Source organism: Phoca vitulina, unplaced genomic scaffold (assembly GCF_004348235.1).
Source record: "Phoca vitulina isolate PV1807 unplaced genomic scaffold, GSC_HSeal_1.0 scaffold53, whole genome shotgun sequence".
Lineage (NCBI taxonomy): Eukaryota > Metazoa > Chordata > Mammalia > Carnivora > Phocidae > Phoca > Phoca vitulina.
The window spans coordinates 13,162,910-13,184,822 of NW_022589756.1; the positions used below are offsets into that span (position 1 = coordinate 13,162,910).

At 38.6% G+C, this 21,913-nt stretch overlaps 1 pseudogene; it reads right to left on the reverse strand.

Moving 5' to 3' along the window:
• The window catches only part of LOC116622574, a 114,300-nt pseudogene extending 103,079 nt beyond the window's left edge, over positions 1-11,221 (reverse strand).
• Between the last annotated feature and the right edge of the window lie 10,692 nt (positions 11,222-21,913).

Sequence of the window (21,913 nt, forward strand, 5' to 3'; positions counted from 1 at the left end):
CTTTGAATATGGGAATCATTTTTTTTTTCCATTTTTCCAGTGTCTCTCATCAAACACTGCATATACTAGCCTTAATAAATCTTGTTGATTGAAAAAATGATGATACTAAAAATAAATAGCTTGAGATATTCATAAAGCACTTCTCTATTAGAAAATCTAATTTATATCTAGGATAAAAATCTCATCTCTTGCATTTATGAGTGCGATCTCCCTGGTTTCAACAATTCCTTGATTTCCTTGTCCTATAACTTAATATTTCACATGCTTGTTGTGGGGATTAAATGAAATAATTCAAATAAAGCTTAGTGCCTGAGACATCACAAATTATCAGGTTAACAAAAAATTAATTTTCTTCCCATCATTTATTCTCATTTACACACTGTTAAATTTTGTTTCAATATAAATGTTTAAGCTACAATCTAGCATAACTCTAAATCTTCTCTGAAAGTGATTTATAGCAATCTCTTTTAGTATGTAGGGGGATATCTCAGAGAAAGAAAAGGTTAGCTGAATAAATATAAATATTAATTATATTTATCTAAACACTTCATGCAGCTCATATGTCTTAATACAAATGAGAAGCAGAAAATAAGTTGATAATGTGACTGAAAATTTACAGTTGAGGGAAAGGCAGGCACCTAACTCAGGTGCAAGTACACCATGTCTCCACGAGTCAAAGTGAAGGGGTATGGACCCTTCAACAGTAGGTTCTAGAACAGAGAAGATACAGAAATAATTTCTATTTAAAAATCAAAGCTGCAAAGGTTTACATATTATACTATCACGTGGACCCCGAGGACTATATATTGAAGGAGATTTTATTTTATTTTATTTTATTTTATTTTATTTTATTTTATTTTACAAATAGGAAGTTTCACTCTGAGTTGATGGAATATCTCCAAGTCTGTTGGAAATCAAGGCTAGGATGCGCTGTGATGAAGGATAATTTGGAATTAATAACTACGATTGTTAATTTGGGAGTTAATATTTCTTCAAATCTTGATTAGTTATGTGCTTACTACACATTCCTCACTCTTCTTTTAGCACCTCCATAAGGCTGATTACTCAGTCCAGAAGTCCAACATCAAGGTATGATTTATCTGTCCGAAGTACATCATAATTCTATAAACAGAATCTGAGAAACAATGAACATTTTTAAATAGTTCTTGTGAACTACGGCAGCTAAATATAATACAAAATGATACAGCCACACGTAAGGGTTTCTGGTATGGGAGAAATAGAGCCCTAACAAGTATGATGACCAGCTTTATTATATCACTCAAGAAAAGAAATATTAAGCAGTGAGGCCAATTTTCTTTCACATTTAGAGGCCAGACCCAACACCCCAGATTTCTGAGAAGGCAGATAATTGCCTACCATTAAACTCTTAGGAGAACATCTTGAAATGAATTTCCAGGAACTGACAGCTGTTAGCTGGGCTATGGTCTCAGTTCTGGAAGTCACTGGAACACAGACCTGACTCTCCCTATGGGTGAACCAGAAAAGCCTGAATTCACTATGAAAACTATACATCCTTCCTATGCATTGTATTAGGATGATCTGGTCCATTAAAATGTTGGGTGATTCATACAAGGTGCATTTCATTCACCCCTTCACACATGGAAAATTGCATTAAAGACCATTGCATAAAAAAAAATCCCCCTTTTAGCTGTGTTATTTCCCCCCTTTATATTAATAGCAAACAAGTACATAGCATTACTCCTGATCTACAAATGAGCAGAGGCACAAATGTGTGGTAATTTATCCAAGGTCACACAGCTATAGTGGAGGCAGGATTCAAACCCAGTTTTCCAGCCCCAAATTGGTGCCATCAGCCTCTACACTTAAGAAAAAAGGCTTTCTGTACCATATAAAAGTTGCAAAATAAAATGTCCTTCCTGGGAAGTACAGTAGCATCTCAAGAATAGCCAAACACATACAACTGCCCTTCTAACCCCAGAACCTCTGCAAAGAGCAGCTTAAGTGTGCAGAAGCTGCGTGAATAGAGGCATGCTTGTGAGTTTATGTGCTGGTGCGCGTGCATGTGTATCCACGCATGAGTGAGAGCGTCTGCGTACATGTGTACATGTGTGTGCGTGGTCTGTGAGTGGTTTTGCTCACGTGTGCATATGTGCATGCATGCGTGTATGCATGAGCTGTACGTAAGAGTGAGCAGATGGCAGACCCAGGGTTCACATCCAGATTTGTCTGGTGCAAAGCATGTATTCTCATGCTATACTTTCTCAGTAAGAAAAGGAAATAGTAACTGGTATTTCTCTTCAACTTTAAGGTCTGCAGAGATTTTTTGGGTGCACCATTTCAACTGAATAAAGAAAAGGTGCACCCCAGAATCTTCCATTCTCAGATCCAAAAGTTTGCCTGGAAATGAAAAGGGTTGGGAGTTGTGATAAGTTTTATGTATGTAGCAGCTGATAGGCCAGGAGGAGGAGAAGGCGGGAGAGAAAAAACACGTTACAGAAATAACACTTTTAGGTATATATCACCTTTCATCGAAAAATCTCAAGGCACATTTGGGTATTTTCTACCCAATTTTCCCATACATCAGTGAAGCACATAGCATTTCCCTTCTCATTCAAGGTAAATAAATTGACACAGATTGCTATAGTTTTGTAACACAGTTTGAAATAAAAAGTGTGATGCCTTCAAAAAAAAAATTGACACGGAGAAGTTATATGATTTTCCAGAACCAGGCAGTGGGTCAGCGGCCCGGCCAAGTTGAAAAGGCAGCCTTTAGGGATAAAGGAATACACCTATTCTGGCTTCCCAGGAGACCCCACTGCATCCTTGACACATGTCAGCTATTTAACCACATTTGTGTATAAATGTCACCGCATTCTCCAGGGCACCTTCTCCTCTGAGACTGGCTACGTTTTCTGTTGCAAGCTCATCTTTACCTATTACCGGACTCCATAAATACCTTCAAAGGGCTTCTCTGGGAAAGAATCAAAGGCCATTGCAGCTGAAGCTCTCCAAAGGAAACCTGAAGCAGACACTCTCACCTTCTGGGAACTCTGACACATTAATTTCCCTCAGCTACCCCACTGAAGGAGTAAGTCTGGCACCACGGTGGCGGGGAGCCCTAATCAGATACCAAGCCCGTGCTGTGTCAGGAATGATGTCAGATGGACGGCGGTCCCTGGGCCACTGCCTCATTTGGAGCAAACACTGAAATACTTGTGCTTGAGGCTGCTTTATGACTTGCCTGAAAAATGACTTTGTTCACCATGGAAGGCCACTAATGTATGAGGTGTTACCCCGGGATTTTAGCACTTTTCCTATATGCACAACATTCTTTTTATATACCTCGCTACACAAACAGTGGAAGTATCATTGAACTACTTATATTATCAGTGCCATATATCAGGGGAGAAACTACATGGCAAAAGGTGTGTTAATACTTTCCTGTATATAAAATCTGGTAAGAAACAATTTTACCAAAGGTATAAGAAGAAAATGTTTTCATTTTGTGCCATATGGTTTGGCTTATATCGGATTTACACATTTGGGGTTTCTTATTTATTTTTAATGGTGGTCCTTCACCCCAGGTACGTGAATGCGGTTTTCACCTCCCCTCTTTTGGGACCGCGCCTGCCGAAGGCTCTGTCGAAGGGGATTCTGAGAGTTAGGCGGGCCTTCTGTTAACAGATTCTTTACTTCCTCCTATGTCCTCACAACAAGCTGTGAAGAGCAGCCACGCTTAGCCTGTGCCGGGTCTGGGAGAGAGCTGCCTTCTCCTCACACCACTGCAGCTCTATCAGTCACTGAAAAGCTACCGCACAAAGAATAGCACTTCTCCTCCTTGAACTCTTCGTTTCCCTCTGTACTGCTACTGGAAAATCAGGCCCGTGGTCTGGTCTCCTTCTGGAAATTATTTGGTAATAAGAAACAGACCCAAAGTGGTGTTGTGAGGTGAGGCTGTGACCTTTCACCTTCAAGGACCTGGGTTCCAAGCCCGTCTAGAGGTTGGTGGTCTCTGCCTAGTCAACACCAGCTTGTTTTCAATGCCACACAACCATATGGCATTTGGGAGCAACATTACATTGATCCCAAGAAGGAATCGGCAGCCCGATGTAGGAGTATAGGACTGTGGGGAATTATGCATCATTTTCCTGTGCCCCTCCCCATTGTTTCAGATCTAGTACTCTTTCTGTTTTGACTTCAGTTAACTTCCAGTTTTGTAGAAAATAGTTTGTAGCAGGCTGGGTGCTGATGGGGATAGTAGATCAACTTTTTCTGTGTAGGTCATGTTACTCTCAGATTCATGATTTTGGTTTGGAATATTTTTTTTTTTTTTTTTTTTTTTTAGATTTTTTTTATTTATTCGACAGAGAGAGAGATAGCGAGAGCAGGAACACAAGCAGGGAGAGTGGGAGAGTGAGAAGCAGGCTTCCTGCTGAGCAGGGAGCCCGATGTGGGACTCGATCCCAGGACCCTGGGATCATGACCTGAGCCGAAGGCAGACGCTTAACGACTGAGCCACCCAGGCGCCCTGGTTTGGAATATTTCTTTATACATTGTGATTGGTCCAGATTCTAATCTATACCTTCTAGTATGAGCATGATTCCTTTGACTGATACCCTTCAATCTTTATTTTGGTATTCTCCCAAATTATATCCTAGGAACTTTGATGCAGAATGCAGTTGCTTTAATGGTAATATATAATTTTCCACTTTATTTATCTTCAAGGTATCAATGTAAGGTATCAGTTTTATTTAACAAAGATCTACATAGTTGTTACTTTGTTTACTTTAGAAAGAAATTCACTCTGTTATAGTAACTGAGAATGGCTTTATGCTATTTCACAGTTCCAAGATTAAATTGGAAACCATTTGAAGACCAAGACCCAGTTCTTTTCTTAGTTTTTTAAGGTTCACTTTTTTTTTTGTTAACATATAGTGTATTATTTGTTTCAGGGGTACAGGTCTGTGATTCGATCAAGACCCAGTTCTTTTTTATTTTTTTATTTATTATTATTTTTTTTAAAGATTTTATTTACTTATTTGACAGAGAGAGACACAGCGAGAGAGGGAACACAAGCAGGGGGAGTGGGAGAGGGAGAAGCAGGCTTCCCGCGGAGCAGGGAGCCCGATGTGGGGCTCGATCCCAGGACCCTGGGATCATGACCTGAGCTGAAGGCAGATACTTAACGACTAAGCCACCCAGGCGCCCCCCAAGACCCAGTTCTTAATAACACTTCATGGCTCCAGCTCACAGAAGCTAATTATATGTTAAACTAGCTTTGAGTGGCTCTAAGACTAGTGGGCACATTTCCTGGGCTCAAATCCCAGCCCTGTCCTTAATTGTTTCTGTGATGCTGGGCAAGTTACTTGAGCTTCACTTGGCATCTCCATTTTCTTATCTATAAAATGGGACTGATAACAGTAGCCTTGTCACAGGGCTGTTGTGAGTTGATCTATGTATAGTTCTTAGGACTGTGTCTGGCTCACAGAATAAGTGTTATATAAGGGTTTGCTATTATTTCATAATAGAAAAACAACAAACCTCCTCTAATTTGACCAATATTTCCAGAAGGCCACAAGAGACAATTTGATAATGAAAAGTGTTGCAGATAAAATCTAAAAATGAATGACCTATATGAGTCAAAAAGCAGTAAAAGAGAGACAGAAGAGGGGGGAGGGGAGAGAGAGAGTCCATATCCATTTAGGCCAATTTCAGGACTGTTGTGTTGGACCAGCCAATACCCCAGAGACCAACTACCTCTTCTTTCCACTTTGATTTTCACCCATCTGTGTCCCCTAATGCTGAGTGTGCTCATGAGATTCTTCGGCACTATTATTTCAAAATATTGATTAGAACTACACTGGCCCCAGGTGCCTATGGACCTACGTAACATTAACTCTTGGCATCTACCTATTAGAGCTCAAGTAATCAAAATAATTAATACAAAGAAAAAGATGAAAAGAAGAAGAAGAGGGGAGGAGGAGGAAGAGAAGGAAGAAGAGGAGGAAGAGGAAAAAGAAGAAGAAGAAGAAGAAGAAGAAGAAGAAGAAAAAGGAGGAGGAGGAGGAGAAGAAGAAGAAGAGAAAGAAGAGGAAGGAGAAGGGCAAGGGGAAGAAGAGGAAGGGGAAGTGGAAGAAGAAGAAGAAAAGCTTATGGTTATGTGGAGAATTTTGCGCCATGGACAGTGACTAGAACTTGGAAATGTAGGAAGATTCTAATCGTATTGAAATTTCCAGCACTACTTGACTAAGGAATTGCACTGCTTTGAAAGACATCAGGACAAAGTAGAGTTCTATGCATGCCAGGCTCTAGGGATTTTAGGAAGACAATGAGCTAAGAAATTCTTTCTTTGATGCAAAAGTCTTATCTTTTGGGTCTGAGCAGGAACACAAACCAGCACAGAAGTCCAGACAACGGATGAAATAGTCCTTCCACTAAGTCATTCTCCCTTCTGCACCTTACGGGTACAATAGAGAAGTGGGAGCTGAACCCAATATGTCTTATTTCTAATCACCAGCAATAAACCTGGATTTCAATTTCTTTTTATAGAAATGGATTTGGCTTATCTAAATTATCACTAAAAACCTACTTCAAAGCTACACCTCAAACCGTAGCACTGAATGTTCCATCATAGAAACACTAGCTTCAAGGGTGGGTGGCTTAGTTACATGTCCGACTCTTGATTTTGACTCAGGTCATGATCTCAGAGTCCTGAGATCGAGCTCCTCTTAAGATTCTCTCTCCTCTCTCTCTCTCTCCCTCTCCCCTCCCCACTCTTTCCCTCTCACTCTCTAAATTAACAAAAAAACCATGCTAGCTTCAGAAAGGCAGATTCACAAACGATTTTTTAAAAAATCATTGAAAATAAGAAACAATAATTATATGATTAAGAATATCATCCCTTAAACTATGTTTTGCTTACATTTTAGGATTGCTAAGTGAACACTGGTGTACACTTTTCTTGTTTCAGAAAACCAAAATTATTTTAAATAAAAATTTTAAAGAGAGATGAAAAGACTTACATGTGCTACCTACAAGTTTACATAAAATTTTTAAATTTTTACAGAAGTAACAGTTGGCTGGTCAAACTTTGAAAGGTCCACTTTAAAATTTTATATGTCTAGCTTTTTCAAATACTTCAGGAATTTGGGGTAAAAAATGAAAGACAATACATGCAATGTTTATATCCATGACTCAAGGTTATATTTCTTATAAAAGTCAAATTTTGGTCATTAGATGCCCCACTAACAAGAACGAAGGGTTCTTAGAGAAATAACTGGTGTCAGGTCCAGCAAATGTATAAGATGAGCCTGGGAGATCTTAGTGTGACAGAAAACAAGGAATCTGTTAAAGAGGAATTGGACCATGTCAAAAGGGCACAGGAGACAACTTGAAGAGACTTCTGTTGGCCTAAGATGGGATAGTTTGGCCATAATAACTGCAATGGATTACAGTGAATCTCTGCATTCATAGTGACACCAAAAAGAACCCCCTTTGGGTATCTATGAAGTTGCTAGTATGATAGCACATTATCTTGAGCATCAGTAAATAAGGGGAAACTGTCCTGTATTCAGGATAACTAAGTAATTGATAAAGTAGAATTTCTTTTTTTTTTTTAAGGGACTCAGTTTAAACTTTTATTTATTTTTTAACTTTTAATTTTTTTATTTTAAATTCAATATAGTTAACATACAGTGTTATATTAGTTTCAGGGATACAATATAGAGATTCAAAAATTCTATACATTTCTTAGTGCTCATCAAGATAAGTGTACTCTTAATTCCCTTAGAAAGGAATTCCAGAAATGACAAAATCAGAGAATTATTATTTTGCCAACCACAGCAAAATAATGGATCTATACAACAGTCATCAGTTATGGCTAAAAAAATGAAGTGATGGGGATCCTTATAATGGAGAAGCAGACAGACCCCATCTGACCCCACTGATCAATATTAGCCATACTAAGAGCAGGGTGACCAGACAGGTGTCTCATGACTGGTTTCAGTAAGTATTCAGCACCACCCATGAATAATTGAAGCTGAATGTGATCAAGCCTCTAGATTTAAATACCAGTTTGTAAGAAAAATCCAAAGAACAGAAAAGATAGCAAGAGAAAGCAACTGGCCAAGTCCAGAAGGCAGAAAATTCTAAACCCTCTGTCAAACCAATGTGCAAAGACAGTGTGGTGAAGGAGGACTGTTACAGAATAAGAGAGGCTTCAAAGACTGACAAAAAAATGCAATGTATTGATCTTATTTTTTTTCAGCTTTACTGAGGTATAATCGACAAGTAAAACTGTAAGATACTTAAAGTGTATAACATGATGATTTGATATATTTATATATTGTGAAAGATTTCTCCCATATAGTTTATTAACAAAGCAATTACCAGCCATTACCATATATATGTATATATGTACATATTGACATATATATAAATATGTATATTTGGTGAGAACATTTAAATTTTATTCTCTTCGGGTGCTTGGGTGGCTCAGTCGGTTAAGCGTCTGCCTGCAGCTCAGGTTATGATCCCAGGGTCCTGGAACCAAGTCCCACATTGGGCTCCTTGCTCAGCTGGGAGCCTGTTTCTCTCTCTCTCCCTCTGCCTGCAGCTCCCCCTGTTTGTGCTCTCTCCCTCCCTCTCTGTCTGTAAAATAAATAAATAAATAAATAAATAAATAAATAAATAAATAAATTCTTTAAAAAATAAAAAAGTATATTGTATTCTCTTAGCAAATTTCAATTAATACAGTGTTATCAGCTACAGTCACCATGTTGTATGCATTAGATTATCAGACCTTATTCATTTTATAGCTGAAAATTTTACCCTTTTACTAATCTGTCCCTGTTCCCCCCACCCCAGTCCCCGGTAACCACCATTCTACTCTCTATTTCTATGAGTTTGAGGGGGTTTAGGGTTTTTTTTTAAGAGTCCTCATATAAGTGATACCATGCAGTATTTGTATTCATTTGCTTTATTTGGATCCCTATTAGAAACAACCAGCCATAGAAAGATATTTTCAAAACAATTAAGGTAATTTGAATACAGACTAGAAATATGAATATAAATGATATTTTGCAATTATTAATTTTTTTGGTGTGGGTGTACGGTGGCTAATTTAAAAAGCTCTTAGAATTTAAAGTTGCATGCTGACAATATTTACAGGTGAAATGACATGATTTTTTTTCAAATATTCCTGGGATTTTTTTTTCAAATATTCCTTTAAAAATCTTGGGAGAGGTATCTAAAGAAAAAAAAAAAGTGTTGCAAACTGTTGATCACTGTTGAAACTCAGTGAGGGGCAGATAGGACACACTGTAGCGTTGTTACCTGAAGATCATTTTAAAAATTGGTAGACGAGGTCTCAGTGATGATCCTGAGTGTCTCCAGTCTGGATATCCAAGTAGGTTTTCCACATCTGGACACCCATAATATCACACAGCATGTGAAATGGATTGTTGAATTTTGTCCCTAAAATTTCTGGCAAGCTCTGCAGACTGTTTTCATACTGTATAGTGTGATAAAATATACTGTCATCCTTAAGTATTCTTGAGGTTTTGCACTTTTTTGGTGCTAATTTATTAGTCAACGGTATGACATAAGCTGTACATATTTTAGGTGTTTCTTCACCAATATCCTTGGCAACGAGTGAACACATGGCTATTTCTAACCCATTTCCTTTAAAAATAAAGTTGATGGAAAAAGTGTTAAGTTTTTGATGAGGCCTTCCGGGGCAACATATGAATACATAGCAAGACGTTCAAAATCTCTCTTCCAAACCCAGTATCAGAAGCAGTGACATCCTGAGGCAAAACTCAGAAATGAGGATTTGAGAACACAGTCTCTCACTTCAGATTCACAAATGCTGTTGGAGGAATTGTTTGATACATTTTCTACGAAAACAGCAGCTGTCTGATGCTCTGGGGTTCTCCCAGATGACAGCTGGAAAAGCTGCAATCCAAAGAAGGGCCAGCTTCGAGAAGCAAACTGTATTCCCTGAGAGACACAGTCTATTAGTAGAATAGTCACAAGCTTGTCAACACTAGTGATGCTTGCTGTTTGCACATATTACAATACTGATATCATTCATTATTTGACACTTCTATTAGGGTGTTATCTTTATTTGGTGGCTGTTTCATGCCTTAGGTCCTAAAAATGAATAAATGTTTCACTGCAGCATTCTGGGGCTTATTGATATATACCTGAGACAAACTAAATAAATAGCAGACTGTAGCCAGTATATTCTATAGTATATTTAGCATTATTTTCTTTAATCTCATAGAATATTGTGTAGTATATTTAACATTATTTTTTTTAATCTCATAGATTCTCTTAAGAACCTTCATAATTTATATTCAGGAATGGTACTAGAATTATCCAGCTTTAGTTTATTCAAATGACAAGCAAAATTCCTGCTTTGTTGTAAAGCACCAAAGCAATTCAAGAGGAAGTGGAAATGAAAGTATGTTTCACTTTTTTACCTACTGAGCTATCTCACTCTCTTAAAGATACAGGATTTTTTTTTTTTTTTTTACAGGGTATTTTTTAACCTTCAGTTCACTTTGTGCCTTTGACAGGCTTAGCTTAGGCGTGACTGTCAGCAGGTATCAGGGTTTTTTTTAAAGATTTTATTTATTTATTTGACAAAGGGAGAGAGAGAGAGAGCACAAGCAGGGGGAGTGGGAGAGGGAGAAGCAGGCCTCCCGCTGAGCAGGGAGCCCAACACGGGGCTCGATCCCAGGACCCTGGGATCGTGACCTGAGCCCCGAAGGCAGTCAATTAACTGACTGAGCCACCCAGGCGCCCCAGCAGGTATCAGTTTTTTAAGAGAAACAAAAGTCTTTGTGTGTGTCACTTACCCCTTGTAATGTATGAACTCAACCACTTTCCCCTTGTAATGTATGAACTCAATCATCTGTTCAAGGTTCAAAGAAAAGTAGCAAATGGAGAGGGACAGCTCTCACTCCTCTGGGGACAGGTGATATCCACTGTACACCTGAAAGGATCATGAATGATCTCTGGGATTGCATAGGCTTCTGGGTGCTGGTGACAAAAAGTGCCTGATTGTCTGCTCAGGCTGAGCTTTGAAGTCCGGCCAGCTCTCCTTACCTGATATCCCTCCAGTTCCCTTTCCAAGCCAAAAAGAGTCTGGTAGTGCAAAAAATCCTACCCCATTTTTCCGAAATCCTTCATCTCTTGTATATGGCCCAAGGCTTCGTCTCTGATATCCTTCCATTGAGCTATTGCGTGAAGGTTAAGTCCAGCTGAGTGGAGAAAAGGGCTTCAAGTTGTATATACATTGAAGATCAAACCAAGGAACAGTTTAACATATTATGCCACTATACATTTTATGATGTAAACAGAATGCTTCCCACTATAAAGTTTTGGAATTATTATAACCATACCCAAGGAAGTAGAGATTCCTTTTTAACCTCTTGCTCTCCTATTCTTCCATTTCTACCCAGTTCTTAGGGCCCCAACTTACTCACAGCCTTCCATTACAACAATCCATTGGGCTGGGCTAGCTTGGATATACCCAATCTAAAGGTTTTCAATAGCCTACCATCCTCCATCCCTCTAAAAATGTACCAGTCTTGCCTCCAGAAACTTATTATAATCAGCTGGGGGAAACTTACTCATGACAGAATTCAGAAACATGAATGTGTTCGTGTAGAGTAATTTGTTACAACTTTTTCACTAAACAAAATGAGTGACTTTCAGTAAAGATGCTTTGAATAGTTATTTTTTAAAAAGATACTTAACCTTACTGGATTGTGGCGATTAAATTTAATGCATAGGATACCACAAATGTCATTCAAATATAAAGTCAACACCAAGTCTGCCTAATATGCCCTGAAGATATTCTGTTGATGTTAAAATTAATGATAGCATTCGGTTGAGCCTGCATTTGTTCATGTCCCACTCAAATGAACTATTGTTCTACTGTATATAAAGCCCAGATATTCTGTTTCCTGGTACAATGTGTTTAAGACAAGGACAGTGTTCTCAAAATAATTAAGACACATGTTGAAGAACTCTCCTTAACAGAGTACATGCAAATCTTATTCTAAATTATAAACAGTGATTTAAGGGTATAGATCAACTATGCATGCCATCATACATAACTGTCATGTGCGTAACTAACATGGTTTTACTGCGTGCCAACTGACTCATTTGTTATGAAGTAGACAAATCCAGAAGATCCCACGTATACCTAACACAATCCCATGGGGATGTGACATTTGTGAGCAAGGGAAAAAGAACTGGGTAATAAGATTATTGCAATTATACTAATACAAATACATATAAACAGACACAAAGTAAATACAAAATTAGGAAGCTAAAATGAGAGACCTTCATTAACTGCCCGCCCCCAAAGTAACCCTGCAAAAAAGTAGAAAGGAAGAAATATATTAGAAAAGGCAGGGAAAGGTGTAAAGAGAAGGGAAAGTTAGAAACAACAATAGCAAAATGATCTTATTTCCTAAACCTCCCGTTAACCGGCCAGATATAAACTCAAGAGAAGTATCAAATAACCACGTTTCAGCAAAATTTGGATCTCTCTGTTCTGTACTGACAGGACAATGCAGAGAATGGCAAAATGTACGCAGGACTTCCAGAGACATCTCTTTTCCATGCCCAGTGCCAGTGGGAACGTGCCAACATGGTGATGAGAAAGCAAGGATAAATATTTTCATGTTGTGCTCGTTAGTGGTTAAAAATATGTGTATATTCGTGGTAAAAAGTGGGTAAGCAAATAAAGTGGAAATATTTTTATAGGGAATACAAACTCTTTCATAGTCAATTGCACAGCAAGAGAAAGCTTCAGAAGCCAAGGTTCAGGAACACCAGTCTGGTTCTGGCATCTTCTTCTCAGTCAACCAATATGAACTGTAAATACACTGAGGAATTTAAAAGCCCACAACACGATTTTTATTGAAGTCATCAAAAGTGGAGAAGACCAATTTAAAATCAACCGTGGTTTTAAATAGGGGCTGAAAACTGTGGCTTATGAGGCAAGATTGCAAGTTGGTGAAAAGTTTAAGCCAAAGAAAGTATTCTTTATAAAGGCAAGTAATTTGGTTTAAAAGGAAAATTTAAATGCCACACGAAGAACGAGACTGTGACTTCCATTAGGTTGTATATTGGTCTTCAAAAGACGCAGTGAAAACCTCTTTATAGCTTTCATTAGGGGAAAGAAAGGACGTGTGTTAACGTAGATAATAACACTATTCAACTATGTAATTGAATATGTTTATGTAGGTTAAAACAGTAATTATAGCTTTATGTGTATATATAAATGTAGATATGTATACAATAAGCATTTATTTATTCAACGAGTATTTATCGATTGCCTACTGTGTTTCAGGCATCATTCTAAGTGCTTAAGATATTTCAGTGAATAAAACGGACAAAGATCCTTGCATTTGTGAAACTTACTTTCAAGTGGGAGACGCAAGAGACCATGAACCCACCCACCACTATATCCTACTGTATGTTAGAAGGTAGTAAGGGTGGGGGTGTCGGGAATGGGGTAAGGAAGGATTGCAGTTCTAGGTAGGGAGAGCAGGGGAGGCCTCAAGAGCAGGGGACCATTTGAGTAAGGTTAGCAAGGCAGTTTTAGAGCACTATCTGAAGAAAGGACAATCCAGGCAGAAGGAACAGAGAGTGAAAGGGTTAAGGCTTGCACGCCTGTGGAGGAACAGCAAGGAAGCCTGTCACTAGATTAGACTGAGGGAGAGTGGGGAGAAAGAAGAGATTTGAAAGGCTAATTAGGAAGCACATCATTCGGGCCTTTGGGCATGGAGGGGACTTGGCCACTAATTAAACTCATCATATACTCAAGCAGACACAAGGCACGGAGAACTGGAAAACGAGTTCCCCACCCGCCAAGGAGCTCTCTGCTGCTAGTGGGTACAAACAATTAAATGCAGTGTAGAGAATGTGGAAAGACTGCAGTGGTGCGATTGTGACGTATTTCTTTGATCTGGAGATGGGAGATACAAGACTTCCCTGAAGTGACCCAAATTTTGAAATGTAAGTAAAATTCAGTCAGAGGAAGAACAGGGAAAGGTTTTCCAGGTAAAGGAACTAGCATACACACGTTATTCAGTTCACAGCTAGTTATTGGACAGGAAGTCCATTCTAAGAATAGTTTGAGGCACTGGGGGGAAACGGTAGTGATCAAAACTGCTATCTTTGGGAACCCTCCCTCTCACAGAAAGGGGTAAAATCAATCAAGGGGAAACACATAGAATATTCAGGGACCTTCAGGTACTTTCATGTGAAAAGCGTGCATGGAAAGTGGCAGTGGGTGAGACCAGATAGGCAAATGGTGGCAGATCTGAAAGGTCTAGCTTTTATGCTAAGAAGTTTCGGTTTTATCCTGAAGGAAGGGGAGAGGAGGAGCATCATCAAACGATATTCCTCAGGGGAAATACATAGCCATTTTCTTTGAGCCCGTGTCAGATACCAAAAAGATTATGCAATTGAGAATACAGTAGATAGACTACCACTGTTTTCAAAAGATAGCTTTCAATGGCCTTCTCCACCCCCCTTCCCCACTTCTCCTTGTGTGATGTTTGGAAAGAAAACACGACTGGGAGAGAAGATATTAGAATATAACCTTCTGTATGGAGGAAGCTCGGGAGTGTTTACACTGTTTATGATTCATTGCTATGCCCTTCTCCATGGGAAAATTTCACTGGTGAAACCCTTGCATTCTTTCATTGTAAAATAAAAGCTTAAAAATAATACCCATCCATCCTTGTAAAACGACAAGCCAATTTAAACGTGGGGGAAAACAACTTGAAACAGGTTGGGGAAGGGAACGGAGGGCTTTCATTTACTGACTTGTGTTAGTTGACTAGATAAGGACATGCTCCCTGGCTTTTATGTAGGCTAATCTCCCATTGACCCCCATTGCCATACCACGGCATCCATCACAGAGTAAACAGGAGTTTTTTGCTTTCTAATTGTATCCACTGACACCCTTTTTCTCCTTGAAGATAGATTATCTTCCCCTTCAAGTTGCTTTTCATTATCTGAAGTCGACCTGTATTTTATTCTGAATCAGAATGAACGCTGTTTGTGGAAGGTTTTCTTTTTAGGTAAATTTGAATCGAAAGGTGTATGCAGTCTTTGTATTATCCCAGATTTTTCAGATATCCAGATTTTTTTTTTAAACTTCAAGCTTTCCCGTAGTAATATTATCAAGACCAGTCTTATGTTCCCCAAAGAGTTACCATAGTGATATATGCAGGTGATCTAGGCAGTTAAGAATTAGCCCTGGAGTGGAGCCCCACAGAGGAGTTTACAGCCTCAAAGTTCCCTGAGCCGGACACGGGTGTTTTAACGCAGCGTCACGAGCCTTCTCCAAGAGGTGAAATGAAGTTCTCTTTAAAAGTCGCCAAAGCATCTGCCTCACTTAAGAAACCTGTGGCATCTGAGGTGATAACAGAACTGAGTCATTTCAGGCTGGCTGCCCAACTTGACTGAAAACTTAGTGACAGATAAAACATAAATCAGAGCCCTTATCATTCTGCTTCCTTGCTTGCCAAATGGGGGGTTAGTTTATCAGCAACCTATAGGCCCGTGGACTGCTTTCGCCCTCGGTGCTGGACAGCGGGGCAGAGCCGGCTGGAAGCTAAATGGCTGTTCTAAAACGTGTTGGTGTAAACAAGCCAGGGGAAGACTTCCTTGAACTGCCAGTTAGTGACGTGTCATCCATCTCACTAAACTGTACATTTGATAGGGACATATCATCGATATCTCGAAAAGAAAACAAATAAAAAGAAAAAAAAAAACCAAGTTCCCTGTTTTAGGCTGGGACCTCTCATGTTGATAAAAGTACTAAGAATTAAATTGCCCGGCCCAAGCATTGGCTACTCATTCAAAGGAAGGTGGGGGCTGGGGCAGAGGATTTTTTTTTTTGAAGGACATTTAGCAATATCACTGTGTTTCTCCAAAAAAGTGTTTTAATTTTCACCAAGTACTATACTAGCTGAAGAAGTATGTTTTCCTAATATTTAAAGGAACAAGTCCACTAACCTCGTGGAAGATGTTAAAATTTTATTATTTTTTTTTCCTTTTTCATATGGTTTGCATATAGGAGCAACATAGTTTTCCAGGTGTTGGTATATACTTCACAACCCAATCCAGCGGTGCTGTTCTGAGTGGCCAAGTAAAAATTATCGATACCTGCGAAGAGTGAAGTCATCTTTTGTACAGAGACTAGTACCTTCCTCCTTACCCTCCAAAAAAAAGGTAACAGCAGCTTGAGGGGCTCACTGCAGGATCCTCATCAGTGAGGATATCAGTCTTTCATTTGGAAGAATGCATACACATATTTTCTGACATAGAGCAACTAACTCTACTTAGAAGGGAAATATGTGACCTTTATAAAAGGACAAATAGTTGTGTGCTAGCATTGAAATTAAAGGAACACGTCCAGCCAAAGGTAAAGTGGCTCAAAATTAACTAATTTTGGCATTGTTAGAAACATTGGATGTGAAGCTGATAGTTTAAGAAGAAGAAACAATAGATGCTTTATTGTTGGAGTCTTGGACCAAGATAAAATTACTTTTTCTCAGTAACAGAGTAAGAATAGCCCAATACATTCCCATAAGTGATGAGCTCTACGATCAATTTCCTTATGTGGCAGAAACTCAAGATGCATATGGATGTGCATTATTTTGGCCACACCTGGATATTATACCATGTGTTGTGTGAACAATCCTTCCCCAATCAGAATTGGCTCATAGCCACTGAAAACTCAGATGTTTCCATTTAAAACCTGATGCATGGATATAAATGTATTAAAAAAAATAAACCTGTGACCCACCAAAGATTTCAGCATATGAGTTTACAAACACTATACAAATGGAGGCCAGAAACATTGTCTTAAAAAAAAAAAAAAAAGAAACTCAAAGTCTTCCACTCAAGAAGCTATTTTGAATGTAGATTTTAGGTAATGCCTTACAGGTTATAAAGCATGCTTTTGACTTGATCAGGCACTTCTATTTAAGTAGAATGTATTTTCTTTAGAGCTTTGGAGTTCCACTTGGTTTTATCATATTGAGACATGTAGTGACCATTCCTTCACCTCGTAATTTAATGCTATACTACCAAAAGAACTTCTCTTGCAAAGTATTTTAAAACATCAATATTTTTAGAGAAATTATTGCTAACTTCCTAAAACAGAACTCATCTAACACTATATCTCACTGGCAAAAAAATCCAAACTCTATTACATTTAAGTGCAGTATTTGCTTATTAAGGTTTTGCTGTATAAATGTATTGGACCATAATTAGGGAGGTGGAGATTTCTGGCACACTTTAGTTGCATTCTCTACCTAAGCTGTGGAAGTATATATATTTGATTTTTGTATTATTCAAAATCTATTTACTCATTCACCAAATATTCTTGAATGGCTACTGTGTCCTATAGTGTATGTACCCCTTTAATTATATAATAAATACAACACAGTTATATGCACAAAAAGGCATATAATAATAAAAAGGTAATACACTGTTTCAGATTTTGAAGAGCTTTCAATCCAGTTCCAGATATAATATTTTAAAAATTCTTAAATGCAAATATTTTGAAAATGATCAGATATCACAAAATTTTAAGAGTGAATTTCATTAATATCTAAACAGAGAAATTAAAGATGGTTCCAATTAGAGGCTCACTGTGTTTTTAAGGGCTAGTAATCTTGTCCTGTCTTGTCACCAACTTTCAGAAGCACTCCAGGTATCTGAATAAGTACTGATATTGGAGTCACTATCTTAAATTGTCTTCTCCAATCTTAGACTTATCTAGGACTTCAGAGGAGACCCTATTTTATTATCATTGCCCTCCAGAAAAAGAAGAGTCACAACCTGTCTCAAGTGTTAAACAACTCTGACTCTTCAGAAATCATTTCAGTTAACCTCCAACCTTGATGCTGCCATCTTAGTTTGTCTCATTATGTCCCTAAAAGGTGCCTGTTACATTGTGTTTTGTCATTCTCTCCCTCAAGCTGAATCATGCCAATTTCTGTCTTTCCAGAAGTAATCCTAAAATTGTCAAGTATACTGCTGATGTTATTAGATTTGTTTTCTATTCAGTCTTATAGCAACTCTATCTCTTTGATTAAGAACTTAAAGTTCTGGGAGACAGCCTGGTTTAGTAGATTAGAATGGGTCAGGAAGTGTTTCACCCCTGGGCTATTGGATCACATCTGGTCTAGGTCAATGATGTTACCAACATAGGTGACTCTTCACTGGTCTACACCAGCACCGTCCAATAGAAATATAAGGTGAGACATATATGTGATTTCAAATTCCTGGAAGCCACATTAAAAGGAGTGAGAAGAGACAGGCAAAACTAGTTTTTTAAAGATTCATTTATTTTAGAGAGAGAGAGAGAGAGAGAGAGAGCACAAGCAGGGGGAGGGGCAGAGGGAGAAGGAGAGAATCTCAAGCAGGCCCCCCAGTGTGTGTGGAGCCTGAATGCAGGACTTGATCTCAAACCCGGAGATCATGACCTGAGCCAAAATCAAGAGTAGGCCTCCTAATCGACGGAGCCACCTAAGCGTCCCAGACAAAACCAATTTTAATGATGTATGTCATTAATATTGTCATTCCAGCATGTAACCAATAAACAAAATTATTAACCAAATCGTTTACAGTATTGTTTATGCTGTCTTGAAATCTGGTGTGTATTTATCACTTATAGCACATCACACTTTAGGCTGGTCATGTTCAAGTGTTGAAGAGCCACATGTGGTTAGCGGGGACTGTATTGGACCCCGCAGGCCTACAGAAACTGGATGGCAGTTTTAGTGAACCTCGCTCAAAACATGGAAACCTCCCCTGCTGATAAACTCACTTGGGTATGAAAACTGAATCCATTCTTCCTATTTGAGGTGGCCCTTGTTCTCAGTCTCTGTGCTTTTTATTCCAAGTCTAAACAACGGTCATTATAGGGAGTGGTATCACATTACAAAATATTCCAAAATTCTACACGGAGTCTATGAGCTTACTGGTAATTACCTAATTCTCCTTAAAGAAAAGAGACATTAGGTGTGCTTCTTTTTTTTCTTTTTCTGTTTACCATTTGCCATGGCTCTGTTTCAGTCCATTAGTCAAGCACTATTTACTGGGGCCAGGCATGGTTAAAGTGCCTAGAACAAACCTTGAGGGACAGAGTCCCTGCATTCAACGAGTCTCTATTCTAGATCCACTCAGGTAAAATTATTTCCACTTTTGACAAGTTTTCTCTTGTAAGGGCCTCAAATGGACTTGTCAGACTACCCATTTGCACAACTCCCCTGTAGGCATTAAGAATAAATGTGAAAATAAAGATATTTTTCGGTTTTCTTTTGTCCTGTAACATTCAATTTGGCAAGTTTTCTAGGAAATAAGAACTCCCTCCTAAACAAAATCAAATTGTTCCAATTGTTCCTTTTCAGAAATATTTTGCAAGTATGCAAAACGGTGATGTGGTTTCATCGTGTCTCCCAAACCATATCTTATCTTATCTCTTTCTTCTTAAAAGAAACAGCAAGGGGAAAAAAGCCAAAAAATTAAAAAATACTTTAAATAAAAATCACGAGGCAGTATCCGCGGAGATACAAACATCTGTAAAATGGATCACCAGTTTCAAGTATTCTGAGGGCAGGGGTTGTCTGTGTACAGACAGAAGCTCACGAAAGAGCTGAGACAGAATGGCTTCCTTCCCAACCAAGCAAATTCAAGTGTTTCTGAACTGAGTTGAAAGTTAAGCCCAAGTTCTCGTTAGATGTTCTACCAGCTTTTAACAAAGCAAAGTGCTCGACTTCCCTTGGCACAACATGCTCTTTTCCTCTATTTATCAACTGGCTTTAATGTTCTCTTTTCTGAGCCTTCAAGTTTCTGTGACCTTAATATGACATTTTAGTCGGGTGATTAATCGCCGTTAAATGGCACTGGACTGATTAAGCGAAGGCCTTGTTGGCACACTAGTCAGTTACAATGCAGCGATTCACTGCGATAAGCTTAAACATACACAATTAGATGTAGTAATATCCAATTTGTCAAAGCTCTTGCGGCTTAATTTTCTGCCACAAAGCTTGAAAGAAACAGTGACGAGACCAAAAGCTCCAGATTTATTGCTTAAGTACCTTCCAGTAAATTGATCTTGCCCATCACGTAATCTCGTTTTGGACATTTTGGGAGACAGTGAAGCTCAACTAGCCTGCAGCCTCCTTAAAAATCGGCCTGAGGGTTCCTGATCGCAGAGTTTGAAAGCTAAGCCACAAGATATGAATGTCTTTTTAGAGGCAGACAACAACCCATTTGCCTGGCCAGAGCTTTCCTTTTAGGATAATTGCATAAAAAGAATAAATGTCAGTGAAAAGATGAAAGATCCATGTAGGGAAATAAAAATATATACCGGGTCCTAAAAACATCATACTGAAACAGCCCATAGCTCTATTATGTGGAAAATAAAACAGGAGCAGCTGATATGTCTTTTAAATGGGTTATTACAATCATAATTATCTTATCCTAACAATAGTTAGTTTTTCTGCCATATGTTCCCAAGGCAGGCTACTACTCTCTAATTGGAGAAAAAGAAGATATCCTTCTCCTGCAATTTTTGAAGTAACAATTACTTTTCCTTTTGATAAATAGAAAAGGAGTAAATAGGAACATTTTCTTCAGTTAACTATGAAAAACATCTACTATTTTAGTCTGATAAATACACAAAGAATAAAGCTTATATTCAATGAATATCCTACATTTATTCGATTATTGAAGGCATTGCTCTAGATGTCAGGGAAATAGAAAAATTAGTAAGATGATAGTCTTTGTTCCGAAGCCTCTAGTGGAATATACAAACATATGCATAGTCATTATATTAGACAAAAGCTCGATATTGTGAAAGAAATACAAAGGAAGAGATTGATCTTATGTGGAACAGCATAGAAGTCACAGGGTAGATTCAGGAGGAAGGGCAAAACTGACAAGAACTACTAAGTAGGTAATATTTGAGCAAGACCTTGAAAAGTAGAATTTCTGCCCATGGATAAAAGATATTATAAGGTGGCGGGGGGGGGGGAGCATGAATGAAACCTGATGCTGTAAAGGTATAAGGCAGATTTATTTATTAAATATTTATGCAGATTTCCATGCTTTCATCTCCAAAGTTGGTCTACTCATTGGGCTATAGACTAAGTATTCCCCAGAGCACAGTTGTCCAAACAAGATGGAAAGTTCTTTTCTCCCTTGTGGAGCAAGCTCAACTGTGAGTGGGCTATCCAGGGCAGGTAGGTAGGTCCCTGTGCTCTACCAGGTCATACAGGGACCCAGGCTCCTTTTACCTGCTGCCCTGTTAGCCTCCATATTGCCCTCATCCAAAAGCTTGAAGCTAGCTCACTAGAATCACATCTACATTCATTTACCTGGATAGAGGGAAAGAAGGCAGAGGGTAAGAAGCTTCTTTTCTAAAGAAGTGACCCAGATGTTGCTCACACTGGCCAAAAGAAAGGATCTAGCCAGGAGGCTTATGTCCTATGGAAAGTCCAAAGAGTTTGCTAACATGAAGAAAGAGAGACTGGGTAGTATGAGGCAATTGAGCAGTTTCTGACACACTAGTGCTCAATGTTCATTGCTTAATTAATGAATGAATAATTAAGTGAAAAAGCAAATGTCTCTGTGTTCCATTCAAGCCACAGTCTAATATAGGAATCAGTAACCTCTTAGTTCTTTTTGTGAATTGAAGGAATTGAAGAGCAGCTGTACCAGATGCTTCTGTGGATGCGTGTGTGTGTGTGTGTGTGTGTGTGTGTGTGTGTTGCACATATACATATATATAAATACAAACACACATACACAGTGGGGGGGTGGTAAAGGGAAAGGTGAAAAAAATTGACCTTCCAGAGAATTCTGGGATGTCATTGGT